The following is a 17397-nucleotide window of genomic DNA, read 5'->3' on the forward strand; positions in this document are numbered from 1 at the left end:
TCTACCTTCTTACGATTCCAGTGGGGGCAATTGCCCCCCCTTGCCCTATGCTGCGGACGCCCATGACTGTGAGGCCCTCAGGCGTGAGGAGTTCAGAGCCCTGAAATTCTCTCTTGGACTGGGATTTTCTCCAAAGGAAGAGAGATGGTGCTTTCCACTGCGTTGAACTGGGCCCCCAAGTATATCAGGCGCTGGACTGGTACTAGATGGCTTTTCTTCAGGTTTAGGAGCCACCCGAAGTGGATCAGTGTGGAGATAACCTGCTCCTTGTGGATCAACAATTGCTCCTTGTCCTGGGACAGCAACAGGAGGTCGTCGAGGTAATGGTACAAGCGTATCCCTCTTGTTCTGATGAGGGCCACCACAGCCAGTAGAACCTTCAAAAAGACTCGGGGTGAGGTTGTCAGCCCAAAAGGGAGGCAGGTAAACTGCAGATGTTCTTGCCCGACTTGGAACCGAAGGTATTTGCAGAATTCCTCTGCCACAGGAAGGAATTCCTGCCCAATTTGAGCTACAAAAAAAGCTCCAGAACTTTTTTGAGCTTCAGACGTTTGGCTTCAGGTGACTTGGAAAATCATTGATTTTTTTTTCTCCTTCAGCGTTTTGGAGCTTCAAGGTTCAAGCTGCAAAACGCTGAGGTGTGAATGGGGCATAATTGATGAAGAAAGTTGATTTTTAAAAATTTTTTAGATTTGTTTTATAGCAGAAAGTTGTTAGTTTTTATTTTTTCAACATTTTTGGTCTTTTTTTGTTTATAGCGCAAAAAAAAAAAAAATACCACCAAAAGAATGCACTATTTGTGGGGAAAAAAGGCCATAAAATTTAATTTTAGGTACAGTGTCACACAACTGCGCAAAAGTAACGCAGTGCCGTATCACAAGCAATGGCCTGGTCAGGAAGGGGGGTAAATCTTCTGGAGGGCAAATTGTTAAAGGCATGGTTGACCTTAACCAAAAAAACTGCCTGTGCTGGTAGAGGCCGCTTTTAGATAAAAACAAGCTGTACAGCTTTGACCAAAGTTGAATAAAGGAAATGGCAGAGGGCTCCAACTAGGTGCAGAATATGGAAATAGACTTTATTGAAAATCACAAGTGGTAACTCACAAGATACTCAAAGCGGAAATCTTGAAGCCTCCCTGGAATGCATGGACTGCACAAGACTGGAACTAATGTCATTGTTTTGGAGCTAACTGCCCCTTTATCAAGCCTAATGCCGCGTACACACGGTCGGACTTTTCGTCTACAAAAGTCCGACAGCCTGTCCGACAGACTTCCGGCGGACTTTCGGCGGACTTGCAGCAGACTTTCTAACGAACGGACTTGCCTACACACGACCACACAAAAGTCTGACGGATTCGTACGTGATGACGTACACCGGACTAAAATAAGGAAGTTCATAGCCAGTAGCCAATAGCTGCCCTAGCATGGGTTTTTGTCCGTCGGACTAGCACACAGACGAGCGGATTTCGGGGTCCGTCGTAGTTACGACGTAAAGATTTGAAGCATGTTTCAAATCTAAAGTCCGTCGGATTTGAGGCTGAAAAAGTCTGCTGAAAGTCCGGAGAAGCCCACACACGATCGGATTACCAGCCAGCTTTAGTCCGTCGGCGTCCGTTGGACTTTTGTAGACGAAAAGTCCGACCGTGTGTACGCGGCATAAGGACATAACGCAAGTACCTCTTGAAGCCTGACTGAAAAACTCCCAGAGTTGGCATCATCCTGTCCTGCCTTGTTGCTAGGATGTTGCTAAGAGACTCCTGGCATTTACTGTTCACCTCCACCATCACAGAACAGAAGCAAGCTCTTTCTCTGATTTAAACCCCCTCACATGTCCTCCCCTTTGACGTGGTAGCTCTGAGTTCAATATTTGAGAGCTCGCACCTAGGATAGTGGAGGTGAACTGAAAAACCTGGACATATTTTAGGGGGGGCACTTTTCCTCCCACTGACACCAGTGATGGGGCACTATTCCTCCCACTGACACCAATGATGGGGCACTATTCCTCCCACTGACACCAATGATGGGGCACTATTCCTCCCACTGATAACAATGATGGGGCACTATTCCTCCCACTGACACCAATGATGGGGTACTATTGATGGGGTACTATTCCTCCCACTGACACCAATGATGGCGCACTATTCCTCCCACTGACACCAATGATGGGGCACTATTCCTTCCACTGACACCAATGATGGGGCACCATTTCTCTCACTGACATCAATGATGGGGCACCATTCCTCCCATTGACACCAATGATGGGGCACCATTTCTCCTGCTGACATCAATGCTGGGGCACCATTCCTCCCACTGACACCAATGATGGGGCACTATTTCCCTCACTGACACCAATGATGGGGCACTACTCCTCCCACTGACACCAATGATGGGGCACTATTCCTCCCACTGACACCAATGATGGGGCACTATTCCTCCCACTGACACCAATGATGGGGCACTATTCCTCCCACTGACACCAATGATGGGGCACTATTCCTCCCACTGACTCCAATGATGGGGTACTATTGATGGGGTACTATTCCTCCCACTGACACCAATGATGGGGCACCATTCCTCACACTGATACCAATGATGGGGCACCATTCCTCCCACTGATACCAATGATGGGGCACTTTTTCTCCCACTGAAACCAAGGATGGGGCCAAGGCCATCTTTAATTTTGATTGGACCCTGGGCAAAAATGTTCTTGCCCCCCATGCAGTTTTGCTCTCCATCTGCTCTGAGACATACAATAAATAGCAGCTAGATTCAAAATCCGTTTACTGAATCAGAACAGGCAGTGATTGCAATTCGTTGCCAGATGTTACAGTGTATTATTACCGCTCACTGATTGGTTGCTAGAGGTTACAGCACACATTACGGCTCACTGATTAGTTGCTAGAGGTTACAGCATATGACTTCTGCTTGTTGATTGGATGCTAGAGATTACTGCACATCATTACTGCTTACTGATTGGTTGCTAGAGGTTACAGCACATCATCTCCTCACTGCCTACACACCATGGACTGGGGAGGTGAGGGATCCATCAATAGACAGAAAACTCCTGGGGATCCTGGGACTCCTGGGATCAGTGGCAGTGCTGGGGGGAGGGGAGGGTGTGATCAATAGCAATGCTGATTTTTTTTAACGACTACCAATATAAAGAGGAGTTTCAACACTGGCCACCAATGTAATAGGGGTTTACACTGACCACTAATGTAATAGGGGTTTACACGGACCACTAATGTAATAGGGGATATACACTGACCACTAATGTAATAGAAGCATTCACAGTAATCACTAATACAAGGAGGGATTTACACTGACCACCAATGTAAGGGGGACATTCACACTGGCCACTAGTGTGATATGAAAGGATTCTACACCAAGCACCAATGTAATGAGAAGATTTACACTGACCACCAATGTAACTGAGACATTTAGCCTGCGTTCACATTTGTGTGTGTCGGGAACGCATGCAAAATTGATTTCCTGACACCGCAGAAAGGTGCTGCCCGTTAGCAGATACACCGCCGTGCCATTAATGACACCCTCACGCAGCTGCTGACATGTGCCTTGGCACCGTGTGATCTTGAAAAAGGCTTTGGGACTTTCTTCCGCATTTGTAGCGCATAGAGAATCCCATTGAAATGAATGGGCTGCCACACACATGACCTGCATCTTTATCCACCCTGTCAGTACACCTTTGCATCCTAAAACCCTGCTAATCTCTGCACCCCAAACCTCCCCCATCCTCTTCACTCCATCCCCCTCCTCTTTAACTCTACCTGCCTCCTCTGCTCATCTTTGCACCCACCTTCCTTACCTCCATACATCCCCTCCTTGTAGGGTTGCCACCTTTTCTTTAAGCCAAACCCGAACACTTTAGCGGCCTGGGACACGTTTGGGTGCCCCCAAGGAGAGTAGTAATGCTGTGCGCATAGTGTGCTGCAGCGAACAGCGGGCGTGGCCAAATTGCTCTTGCTGACATCATCGGCCTGCCCCCCCAGTGATGCCGAGCCTGCCCCCAAACAGCTGCCTACAGCTCCCGGATGCCAACAGATTTGTGTGTGACTATCTTCGTTACTTGGGGAGCCACAGCCTGGTCTGAATCATGTGTCCGGGGTTCAGTCTGACTGAAACCCGGACACATGATTCAAAACCCGGACTATCCGGGTGAATCCCTGACAGGTGGCAATCCTACCTCCTTGCTCACCTGTGCACCCCAAACTGTAATTCCTTCTCTGCCTACCTCTGCACACCCCACAATTCCCTCCCCCCCACTAATTTGCTTACCTTTGCAGAACAGGCTGATGTTTGGCTTAATGACCACAGTTGTAGGCAGGACTTTCAAGCATGTCCCTTTACCTCCCCAGTGGGCAGCATTTAGTATAGGTGATGGTGGATATGACCTCAGGGGGGCATTATATACATATAAATGCCGCCTCTCTTTACATATGAATGCCACCGCTATTTACACTTCAATGCCGGTATTTACACGTAAACACAGGGTCTGCAGATGAGTCATCTATACACAACAATAAGGCAGAGCTGGGCAGCATTAGTGACAGCACTTCACACTGCGATATCAGGACACAGCACGGGACTAAAACCTCAAGGGACGAGGGAATTTAAATTTGGATAGTTGGCAAGTATGAGGCAGCTGCTTTGGGCCCCGCAACAATGACAGGGCCCAGGGCAGCTGCCCCTTTTGCCCCAAATTAAAGACGGCCCTGGATGGGGCACTATTTCTCCCACTGACACCAATGATGGGGCACCATTCCTCCCACTGACACCAATGATGGGGCACCATTCCTCCCACTGACACCAATGATGGGGCACCATTCCTCCCACTGACACAAATGATGGGGCACCATTCCGCCCAATGACGGGGCACCATTTTTCCCACTTACACCAATAATGGGGCACTATTTGTCCCACTGACACCAATGATGGGATACTATTCCTCCCGCTGATGGGGCATTGTTTACTCCCACTGGCCACACTCCGGCCCTATAAAGTCTGAAGAACAGTAAACTGGCCCTTTGTTTTGAATGTTTGGAGACCTCTGTCCTATAGCAACAAGGCAAAACAGGATGATGCCATCTCTGGGAGTTTTTCAGCCAGGCCTCAGGAGGTATGTAAATAACCTACACTTATAAGGAAGGCATTATCTTTGGTCAGAGCTGCACAGTTTGCTTTTATCTATGCAGGTTTTTACCTGCATCAGCAGTTATTTTTAGTAAAGAATAACTATGTCCTATCAGTCTCATTCACATGGGCAGCCAGGGGCATCCGAGTGGCTAGATGCTGACCAATCTTGTATGCAGACAATAGGTGTCCAGGGACTGCGTTTCTGTAGAGTTACTGGCCGCAGCTGATCAGCCACAGAACAATGTGCACCCGCATCCATAGGCGGTGTTCAGCCAATACTGAATACAGGAAAATACTTGTCCCCGGCCTCTGGTGCAAAATGTGCCCAGCTGCTTCTTTTTTGGGTCATTTAGTTGCCCCCCTCTCTGCGTTCTCACCATTTCCACACTATTCTAGGTGGGACTGGAGATCAGAACTGAACGGCACATTCCAGATGAGGTCCTATAATACTTTGTAGTGGGCAGAGAGATGAGCGATCCACCAATCAGATACATTGTATACAGAGGAGGATGAACATTGTACCATTGTCAGTGGGATGATCCTCATTGATTGGCTACACATCCTTCGGCCTGTCATCTTGTAGGGATACCAGATCTATGGGGGAGGTGTCAGACATTCAACCAATCACATACAGTACATGATCCTTATTCAGCAAACTGATACCCTGGAGATTAGGGGCCCTTTTACACCTTTGTGGTGTGAGCTGTACTACTGCATGTAATGAATGGGCCGCCAGACCCACCCCCACCCCCACCCAGCACCAAACAATGGGTCCTGCAGAGGAGGATAACCAATCAGGGATGAGGATGACAGGGACTTGACAGATCAGGGATGAGGATGATGGGGATCTCATGGATCAGGGATGACGATGACTGGGATACTGGAGATTAAGATGGAGGATGACAGGTAATCCCACAAATAAGAGATGAAGATGACAGGGATCCTACAGATCAGGCATGAGGATGACAGGGATTTTATAGATCAGGGATGAAGATGACCGGGATCCCACAGTTCTGGGATGAATATTACAGGGATCCCACACATTAGGGATGGGGATGACAGGGATCCCACAGATCATGGATGACAGGGATCTCACAGATTAGGGATGATGACAGGAATCCCAAAGATTAGGGATGGGGATGACAGGGATTGCACAGATCAGGGATGGGGATGACAGGGATCCCACAGATAAAAGATGAAGATGACAGGGATCTTAGAGATCAGGGATGAGAATGTTAGGGATCTTTATAGATCAGAGATGAAGATGAAAGGGTTCCCACAGATTAGGGATGAAGATGACAGGGATCCCACAGATTAGGGATGAAGATGACAGGGATCCCACAATTAGGGATAAGAATGACAGGAACCCCAAAGATCAGGGATGAGGATGACAGGGATCTCATAGAAGAGGATAACAATGTTTCCACAGATCAGGGATGGGGATGACGGTGATCCAGCCCAGTTGATGAATGAATGGATTCCGTTATCCCGGGTGTGGGAGGGTTATCATGGGAGTTGTAGTTCTCTCTCCTTCTACCACAATAGACGGAATCTCCAGGAGGACTACAACTCCCAGCATGCAACCGGCTGACGCTCTCCGCTCTCTACCGCGGATTGTGATGGGAGTTGTTGTCCGTGCTGGTGCGGCAGACGCTGCAGGCGAGCGGGGGAGGGGAGATTAGGGACTTCATTTCCCAGCAGGCAGCGGGGCGGGAGATCGGTTAGAGGTCCGGAGAGCCAGAGGAGGACGGAGGGCTACAGGTACCGGGGAGACCGGGGGGCACCGACTGACTGAGACATCCCCTCCCCCATAATGTCTGAGTGAGCCTTCTACTTCAACACCCTCCATGTACTCCCTACTCCACCTATAATACCCCCAGCAGACCCCTATCCCCCCCTCCCCCCATACACTGATATATCCCTCCCCCCATACACTGATATATCCCTCCCCCCCCCTCCCCCCATACACTGATATATCCCTACCCCCCCCTCCCCCCATACACTGATATATCCCTACCCCCCCCTCCCCCCATACACTGATATATCCCTCCCCCCCCTCCCCCCATACACTGATATATCCCTATCCCCCCCTCCCCCCATACACTGATATATCCCTATCCCCCCCTCCCCCCATACACTGATATATCCCTATCCCCCCCCCTCCCCCCATACACTGATATATCCCTATCCCCCCCCTCCCCCCATACACTGATATATCCCTATCCCCCCCCCTCCCCCCATACACTGATATATCCCTATCCCCCCCCTCCCCCCATACACTGATATATCCCTATCCCCCCCCTCCCCCCATACACTGATATATCCCTATCCCCCCCTCCCCCCATACACTGATATATCCCTATCCCCCCCTCCCCCCATACACTGATATATCCCTATCCCCCCCTCCCCCCATACACTGATATATCCCTATACCCCCCCCTCCCCCCATACACTGATATATCCCTATCCCCCCCTCCCCCCATACACTGATATATCCCCCCCCCCATACACTGATATATCCCTATCCCCCCCCCTCCCCCCATACACTGATATATCCCTATCCCCCCCCTCCCCTCATACACTGATATATCCCCCCCCCATACATTGATGTACCCCTATACCTCCCATACACTGAGCTATCCCTATTCCCCCCCCCCTTTTATCGCCCCATACACTGATATATCCCTATCATCCCCATACACTGATACAGTATATCCCCCCCCCCCCCCCTTTTCCCCATACACTAATATAACCCTATCACATCCCATGCACTGATATATCCATAACCCCCCTTCTCCCCATGCACTAATATAACCCTATCCCCCCCCCCCATACACTGAAATATCCCTATTATCCTCCCCCGCTGGTTGATGTCATCGGGAGGCTGGGCTGTGATGTAGTTCAGCAGATTCCCATTTGATGAGGTGACAGTTGTGAGCCGCGTCTCCCCCGCTCAGTCTGGACACAACAGGTCCTGTTTGATTTGCACAAGAATCTGGTCAGATGTTCTATACCATCACAGCCAATCATCACCGCCACCAAACCGCCAATCATCACCGCCACCAAACCGCCAATCATCACCGCCACCAAACCATCATCACCGCCACCAAACCGCCAATCATCACCGCCACCAAACCATCATCACCGCCAATCATCACCGCCACCAAACCGCCAATCATCACCGCCACCAAACCATCATCACCGCCAATCATCACCGCCACCAAACCGTCATCACCGACACCAAACCATCATCACCGCCACCAAACCGCCAATCATCACCGCCAATCATCACCGCCAATCATCACCGCCAATCATCACCGCCACCAAACCGCCATCACCGCCAATCATCACCGCCACCAAACCGCCAATCATCACCGCCACCAAACCATCATCACCGCCAATCATCACCGCCACCAAACCGCCAATCATCACCGCCACCAAACCATCATCACCGCCAATCATCACTGCCACCAAACCGTCATCACCGACACCAAACCATCATCACCGCCACCAAACCGCCAATCATCACCGCCAATCATCACCGCCACCAAACCGCCATCACCGCCAATCATCACTGACACCAAATCTGTTATTCGGAGAAGTGTTTTAAACATGTCCATCTGTGATCCAATAAGATGATGGCTGGATGATCCTTCACTTATAATTGGTTCTTAGTTTGCTGTTTCTCTTTATAGAAGAACGTTTAGTTTTATTTATCTCTGAACCAATCCCATCACAGATCAGAGATTTCCTGTCTGTTCCCGTACGTCTATAGGCCCTATGTATTCCTCGGGGCCCCACAGTGTATATAGAGTGTATTACTCAGGGAGTGCAGTGATCAGCCGCTGTGTGTCACCCCGGAGGAGGAAGTGGTTTATTTCAGTGAGTGTTGTGGTTAGACGGTTACACCAGATACACCACAGGGCGGTGAGTGGGAAGTGCGGACGATAATGCACTGATATCTGTGAGGCGTCATTAGCCCTCTCCTGTGTATTCTCCCTAAGAGGAGCATTCCCAGACCTCCAGCACTGCGCTAATTATACTGTATATAGTAACAAAATGTTTTACTAAGCACATCAGAGGCCAGCTAATGTTACATATTCTAATCTGGGTCGGGGTCAGTGAACATTATATGCTATAATAAATCTGGAGTCAGAGGCTGGCTAATGTTACATATTATAACAAATCTGGGGTCAGAGGCTGGCTAATGTTACATATTATAACAAACCTGGGGTCAGAGGCTGGCTAATGTTACATATAAGAAATCTGGGGTCAGAGGCTGGCTAATGTTACATATTATAACAAATCTGGGGTCAGAGGCTGGCTAATGTTACATATTATAACAAACCTGGGGTCAGAGGCTGGCTAATGTTACATATTATAAGAAATCTGGGGTCAGAGGCTGGCTAATGTTACATATAACAAATCTGGGGTCAGAGGCTAGCTAATGTTACATATTATAACAAATCTGGGATCAGAGGCTGGCTAATGTTACATATTATAACAAATCTGGGGTCAGAGGCTAGCTAATGTTACATATTATAACAAATCTGGGATCAGAGGCTGGCTAATGTTACATATTATAATACATCTGGGGTCAGAGGCTGGCTAATGTTACATATTATAACAAATCTGGGGTCAGGGGCGGATAATGTGACACATAATAAATCTGGGGTCAGAGGCTGGCTAATGTTACATATAATAAATCTGGAGTCAGAGGCTGGCTAATGTTACATATTATAATAAAGCTGGGGTCAGAGGCTGGCTAATGTTACATATTATAAGAAATCTGGGGTCAGAGGCTGGCTAATGTTACATATTATAACAAATCTGGGGTCAGGGGCGGCTAATGTTACATATTATAATAAATCTGGGGTCAGAGGCCGGCTAATGTGACACATAAATCTGGGGTCAGAGGCGGCTAATGTTACATATTATAAGAAATCTGGGGTCAGAGGCTGGCTAATGTTACATATTATAAGAAATCTGGGGTCAGAGGCTGGCTAATGTGACACATAAATCTGGGGTCAGAGGCGGCTAATGTTACATATTATAAGAAATCTGGGGTCAGAGGCTGGCTAATGTTACATATTATAAGAAATCTGGGGTCAGAGGCTGGCTAATGTTACATATTATAACAAATCTGGGGTCAGGGGCGGCTAATGTTACATATTATAATAAATCTGGGGTCAGAGGCGGCTAATGTTACATATTATAAGAAGTCTGGGGTCAGAGGCTGGCTAATGTTACATATTATAAGAAATCTGGGGTCAGAGGCTGGCTAATGTTACATATTATAAGAAATCTGGGGTCAGAGGCTGGCTAATGTGACACATAAATCTGGGGTCAGAGGCGGCTAATGTTACATATTATAAGAAATCTGGGGTCAGAGGCTGGCTAATGTTACATATTATAAGAAATCTGGGGTCAGAGGCTGGCTAATGTTACATATTATAACAAATCTGGGGTCAGGGGCGGCTAATGTTACATATTATAATAAGTCTGGGGTCAGAGGCGGCTAATGTTACATATAATAAATCTGGAGTCAGAGGCGGCTAATGTTACATATTATAAGAAATCTGGGGTCAGAGGCTGGCTAATGTTACATATTATAAGAAATCTGGGGTCAGAGGCTGGCTAATGTTACATATTATAACAAATCTGGGGTCAGGGGCGGCTAATGTTACATATTATAATAAGTCTGGGGTCAGAGGCGGCTAATGTTACATATTATAAGAAGTCTGGGGTCAGAGGCTGGCTAATGTTACATATTATAATAAATCTGGGGTCAGAGGCTGGCTAATGTTACATATTATAACAAATCTGGGGTCAGAGGCTAGCTAATGTTACATATTATAATACGTCTGGGGTCAGAGGCTGGCTAATGTTACATATTATAACAAATCTGGGGTCAGGGGCGGATAATGTGACACATAATAAATCTGGGGTCAGAGGCTGGCTAATGTTACATATAATAAATCTGGAGTCAGAGGCTGGCTAATGTTACATATTATAAGAAATCTGGGGTCAGAGGCTGGCTAATGTTACATATTATAAGAAATCTGGGGTCAGAGGCTGGCTAATGTGACACATAACAAATCTGGGGTCAGGGTGGCAAGCTAATGTTACATATTATTGTATAATGCGGGGTCAGAGGCTGGCTATTGTTACATATTATAATAGTCTGAGGTCAGTGCGGACAGCTAATATTACATATTGCTATAAATCTTGTCAGGGGCTGGCTAATGTCACATATTCTAATAAAGCTGCAATGTTGCATATTATAATAAATTCGGGGTGATTACAGCTGGCTAATGTTGCATATAAATGTGGGGTCAGGGGGCAGCTAATGTCACATATTATAATAAAAGTGGGATCAGGGTTAATTAATGTCACATATTTATAATAAATCTGGGGTCAGGGGCCAGCTTATGTCACATATAATAAATTCGGGGTTAGTACAGCTGGCTAATGTCACATATAATAAATTTGGGGTCCGCTAATGTCACATATTCTAATAAGGCCTCATCATGTACACTGCTGCTGATAAACCTTTAAGAGCAGTTGGGTGTCTTTTTCAGCAGCCCCTGAACTCTCCTCTGTTATCTTATTCTGTACACTGATTAGTTTACAGTCATTTAGAGGCAGTTAAGTTTTTAGTGGCATTTTTTTGAACGCAAAAAATTGCATTGAGGACGGAAGTTTACTGGCATTTCAAGCGCCAAATGCTTGTAACTGCCTGTAAACTCATGTAAAAGCTGTAACCTGAGTTTTTAGGCCTCATGCACACGAGACGCCGGTGCAAACTCTGCTGAACACGTGTTTTTAAAAGCTGAAAACGGCGTTTAGAAATGCCCGTTTTGCCGCGTTTTAATGCGTTTGCGTCTAGAAGCGTCTGCAGAGAATGACATTTTGCGACCTGAATTTGGGGCCCCATATCTCGGGGCCACTTGGTGCTAGGAACCCCAAATTTGGATATGTTCTAGTGTTAGTACAACTGTGTTAGCACACCAAATTTGGGGTTCCTAGCACCAAATGGCCCCGAGATATGGGGCCCCAAATTCAGGTCACAAAATGTCAAGCGCTTCTGCAGCAGAGAATGACATTTTGTGACCCGACTTTGGGGCCCCGTATCTCAGGGCCACTTGGTGCTAAGAACCTCAAATTTGGATATGTTATAGTGTTAGTATAACTGTGTTGGGATTCCTAGCACCAAGTGGCCCCGAGATATGGGGCCCCAAAATCCGGTCGTAAAATGTTCCTTTAAAAACACTTCTAAACACAAACGCGGCTTTAGCTGCGTTTAGCCGCGTTTAGCCGCGTTTGGCGTCTGAAACGTGGAAAACTTTTGTGTCTGAACCCATTTTTTTTGCTTCTGGAAAAACGAGGTTAAACGCAACTGCCTAAAAACGCCAAAAAACGAGACTGTGTACATGGACACATAGGAAAACATTGAATGAGTTCAGGGGCAGTTGAAAAAAGTGTCCAACTGCCTCTGAACGCGAGTTTAACAGCGTCTCGTGTGCATGAGGCCTTAGGCACGTTTTTCGTTTATAAGCATTTTAAAGAGGAATATGCGAGAGAGGCAGGCAGAGAGAGAGACTGGCAGAAAGAGAGGCAGAAGAGAGAGAGACTGGCAGAAAGAGAGGCAGAGAGAGAATCCATAGTTAACCACTTGCCCATATATACGTCGGCACAATGGCAGCGGTAGGCAAATGGGCGTACCTGTACATTCCCTTTAATCAGCGGGGCTAGCAAGCGCGCCGGCCGCATACATCGTGACCCGCGAACTCGATGTCCACCGGTCTCCCGGTGATCGTGCCGCATGTAAACAAGGCATTTCCCCGTTCTGCCTTGTGACATGAAAGAGATCACTGCTCCCTGTCATTGAGAGCAGTGATCTCTGTCATGTGAGTTGTAGCCCACCCACCCCCCCACACACACAGTTAGAATCACTCCCTAGGACACACTTAACCCCTTCATCACCCCTTGGTGTTTAACCCCTTCCCTGCCAGTGTCATTTACACAGTAATCAGTGCATTTTTATAGCACTAATCGCTGTATAAATGACAATGTGTCCGCCATAATGTCACAGTCAAGATAAAAATCGCAGATCACCGCCATTTCTAATTTAAAAAAAAAAAAAAAAATTAATAATAAAAATGCCATAAAACTATCCTCTATTTTGTAGACACTATAAATTTTGGGCGAACCAATCAATATACGCTAATTGCGTTTTTTGTTTTTTTTTGTGTTTTTTTTACCAAAAAATATGTAGAAGAATACATATCAGCCTAAACTGAGGATAAAAATTGTTTTTTATACATATCTTTTTGGGGGATATTTATTATAGTAAAAAGTAAAAAATATTGCGTTTTTTTTTTTTTTTTTTTTTTTCAAAATTGTCCTTTTTCTGTTTATAGCACAAAAAATAAAAAGGGCAGAGGAGATCAAATACCACCAAAAGAAATCTCTGTAGGGAAAAAAAAAAGGACGTTGATTTTGTTTGGGTCGCACAACCTCGCAATTGTCAGTTAAATCTGCGCAGTGCCGAATCGCAAAAAGTGCTCTGGTCAGGAAGGGGGTAAAAATCTTCTGGGGCTGAAGCGGTTAAAGCACACTGCTCTCTCTTCTCTCAAAGAATGGCTGATATAGTTAATAATTTACATGTTTTTCCTGCATTGTGGACATTTGGGAGGGTCTCCTGAGGTTATCTTTAAAAAAACACTTCTAACTTTAACTGCTGCCAAACTCAGTATGTAAAAGCTGTTAAATGGAAGTCGTTCATCCAAAAAAAAAAAAAAAAATCACATGTACATAAGTATCACAGCCTTTGCCATGACACTCAACACTGAGCTCAGGTCCATCCTGTTCCCACTGATCATTCTTGAGATGGAGTCCACCTGTGGTAAATTCAGCTGATTGGACATGATTTGGAAAGGCGCACATCTGTCTATATAAGCTTTCACAGTTAACAGTACATGTCAGAGCACAAACCAAGCCATGAAGTCCAAGGAATTGTCTGTAGACCTCCAAGACAGGATTGTATGGAGATCACAGATCTGGGGAAGGGTACAGAATAATTTCTGCAGTATTGAAGACCCCAATGAGCACAGTGGCCTCCATCATCCGTAAATGAAAGAAGTTTGGAACCACCAGGACTCTTCCTAGAGCGGGCCACCTGGCCAAACTGAGTGACCGGGGGAGAAGGGCCTTAGTCATGGAGGTGACCGAGAACCCCGATGGTCACTCTGACAGAGCTCCAGTGTTTCTCTGTGGAGAACATTCCAGAAGAACAACCATCTCTGCAGCACTCCACTAATCAGGCCTGTATGGTAGAGTGGCCAGACAGAAGTCACTCCTCAGTAAAAGGCACATGGCAGCCCACCTGGAGTTTGCCAAAAGGCATCTGAAGGATTCTTAACATGAGAAACAAAATTCTCTGGTCTGATGAAAAAAAGATTGAACTCTATGGCCTGAATGGCAAACGTCATGTCTGGAGGAAACCAGGCACCGCTCATCACCTGACCAATACCATCCCTACAGTGAAGCATGGTGGTGGCAGTAGCATGCTGTGGGGATGTTTTTCAGCAGCAGGAACTGGGAGACTAGTCAGGATCCAGGAAAAGATGAATGCAGCAATGTACAGAGACATCCTTTTTTTTTTTTTTTTTTTTTTTTTTTTAATTCCACTTTATTTTAGATTTCTTTCCAATATACAAACATTATTTTTTTATTTTATTTATTTTTTTTGCAAAAAAAAAAAACGGAAAAATACATTCCACAAATTGACATTCATCCCCTTAATTACCCATCTCCCCCCCCCCCATATTTCCCATCACAATTAGGAATAAAACATTTCCGAAAAAAGAAAAATCCTTACTGAGGATATATTCTCTCTGGTATCAGACCTGAAATTTCTAACCATTTGTTCCATATTTTTCAAGTCTACCTCTATTGCCCTTTCTTGTGTAAGCCAATCTCTCTCTCGTTATTAACCAGCCTCTGCCTGCCCATTGATTGATGGGGGTTTAGGGTCCAGCCATTTCCAGGTGATCGCTTTTCTAGCTTGATACTGACATCTTAAGACTGCTATTTTTGTGAGTCCAGATTCCACACCTTGTCCCAAATATCCCAATATTCATGTTATTGGCTCCAGCCCTACATTTATACTAAAGATTGAATTTATTTTATCCACCACCTCCTACCAATATGTATATAGTTTGGGGCACCTCCAGAGCATCTAAATCAGGTCTCCCGTTGCCCTTCTACATCTTGGGGCAAAGTGCATCTGGCCGTCCTCCAAACCGGAATAATCTTTTCGGGGTATAATCTGCTCTATGTATAATATATAACTGGGTAAGCTTCTGGGCTGCGGAGAGGGACAACTGGTCTACTGAGGACACAATGCCACTCCATTGCTTGTCTGTGAGTTTTCCCACGTCCTCCTCCCATGTTACTCTACTTGCCAGGTGGGAGTCCTTTTCTAGTACCTTCGAGTGTATATTTGAATGTAGATTTGAGATCAACCCCTTAAGGGAGGTAGCGTTCACTAAAGTTACTAATAAGGTCATGTTCCTCCATTCCATTCTCTCTTCCCTGAAATGTGTCATCAGTGCTTGTCTCAGCTGCAGGTATTGGTCGAAAATACTATTTAGGAAACCAAATTTCTCCTTCTAGTTCTTGGAAGGTCTTCAATACCCTTGTTGTGTATAACTGTGCCAGTCTGACCACTCCCTTCTGTTTCCAGTTTGAGAAGCTATCCAGACCCGCAAGCCCCGACAGCTTCGCATTATCCCGAATTGGTGTAAACTCACTATACTCCGAGTACTTGAAAATTGATTTTATTGTGTTCCATACCCCCATTTGCTGTAGCGGAGCATCCAAGAAGTAGCTCCAGGGATGTGGTACAGCCAGCCCTCCTTTTTCCTTCGGAAGCTGCAACACCCTCAAACGGATTCCAGGTTTCCCCTTCCTTCAGATTAAGTCCCTGAAGAGACCCTCCACCTTTTTGTACCATACTCCAGGGATTCATATTGGGGAGTTCAGAAGGATGTACAGGAGTTGAGACAACCATATCATTTTTATGAGGCTACTTCATCCTACTACTTACAAAGGGAGACCTCTCCATGTACCACATTTTACACTGAATACATTTAACAGAGGCTCCAACTTCTCTATCTACCGCCTGGGATTTACTGTTACCTTTACACCCAAGTATCTAAAACTCTCCACCACCTGTAGGCATCTAACGTTCTCTGGTATTCCCTGCGTTACTCCATTAACCGGGAGAAGAGCAGATTTCCCCCAGTTGATGGAGAACCCAGAGAACAGGCCAAATCTCTCTATAACAAAATTCTCTGGTCTGATGAAAAAAGAACTCTTTTGCCTGAATGGCAAGCATCATGTCTGGAGGAAACAAGGCACCGCTCATCACCTGGCCAAAACCATCCCTACAGTGAAGCATGGTGGTGGCAGCATCATGCTGCGGGGATGTTTTTCAGCAGCAGAAACTGGAAGACTAGTCAGGGTTGAGGGAAAGATGAATGCAGCAATGTACAGAGACATCCTTGATGAAAACCTGCTGTAGAGAGCTCTGGACCTCCACACTGGTTTAAAGATTTATCTTCCAACAGGACAAACGACTCCAAGCACACAGCCAAGATAACAAAGGAGTGGCTACGGGACAACTCTGCGAATGTCCTTTAGTGGCCCAGCCTGAGCCCAGACTTGAACCCAATTGAACATCTCTGGAGAGATCTGAAAATGGCTGTGCACTGACGCACCCCATCCAACCTGATGGAGCTTAAGAGGTCCTTCAAAGAAGAACGGGAGAAACTGCCCAGAATTAGGTGTGCCAAGCTTGTAGCATCATACTCAAAAAAGACTTGAGGCTGTAATTGGTGCCAAAGGTGCTTCAACAAAGTATTGAGCAAAGGCTGTGAATACTTATGTACATGGGATTTTTGTCCTTTTTTTTTTTTTAATAAATTTGCGAAGATTTCATACAAACTTCTTTCATGTTGTCATTATGGGGTAATGTTTGTAGAATTTTGAGAATTGAGAAATTTGAGAAAATAATTTATTCCATTTTGGGAATAGACTGTAACATAACAAACTGTGGAAAAAGTGAAGCGCTGTAAATACTTTCCGGATGCACTGTACAACTAAAGGCAAACTTTCTTTCCTTTTTCAACAGTATGGGAGGGTTAGAACCCCTGGCAGTGTTCTATTGGGGAGATTT

The 17397-nt window shown here is 46.0% G+C and overlaps 1 protein-coding gene across 1 annotated transcript in view; it reads left to right on the plus strand.

The window, feature by feature from the left end:
* Positions 1-6795: 6795 nt before the first annotated feature.
* ST3GAL2 (ST3 beta-galactoside alpha-2,3-sialyltransferase 2) overlaps positions 6796-17397 on the plus strand; it is a 64272-nt gene continuing 53670 nt past the window's right edge. Inside the window, exon 1 of the mRNA XM_073605660.1 lies at positions 6796-6914. The gene's annotated coding sequence lies outside the window, so the exon portion shown is untranslated. The remainder of the gene's footprint in view (positions 6915-17397) is intronic.

This window comes from Aquarana catesbeiana, linkage group LG11 (assembly GCF_042186555.1).
Source record: "Aquarana catesbeiana isolate 2022-GZ linkage group LG11, ASM4218655v1, whole genome shotgun sequence".
Taxonomy (NCBI): Eukaryota; Metazoa; Chordata; class Amphibia; order Anura; family Ranidae; genus Aquarana; species Aquarana catesbeiana.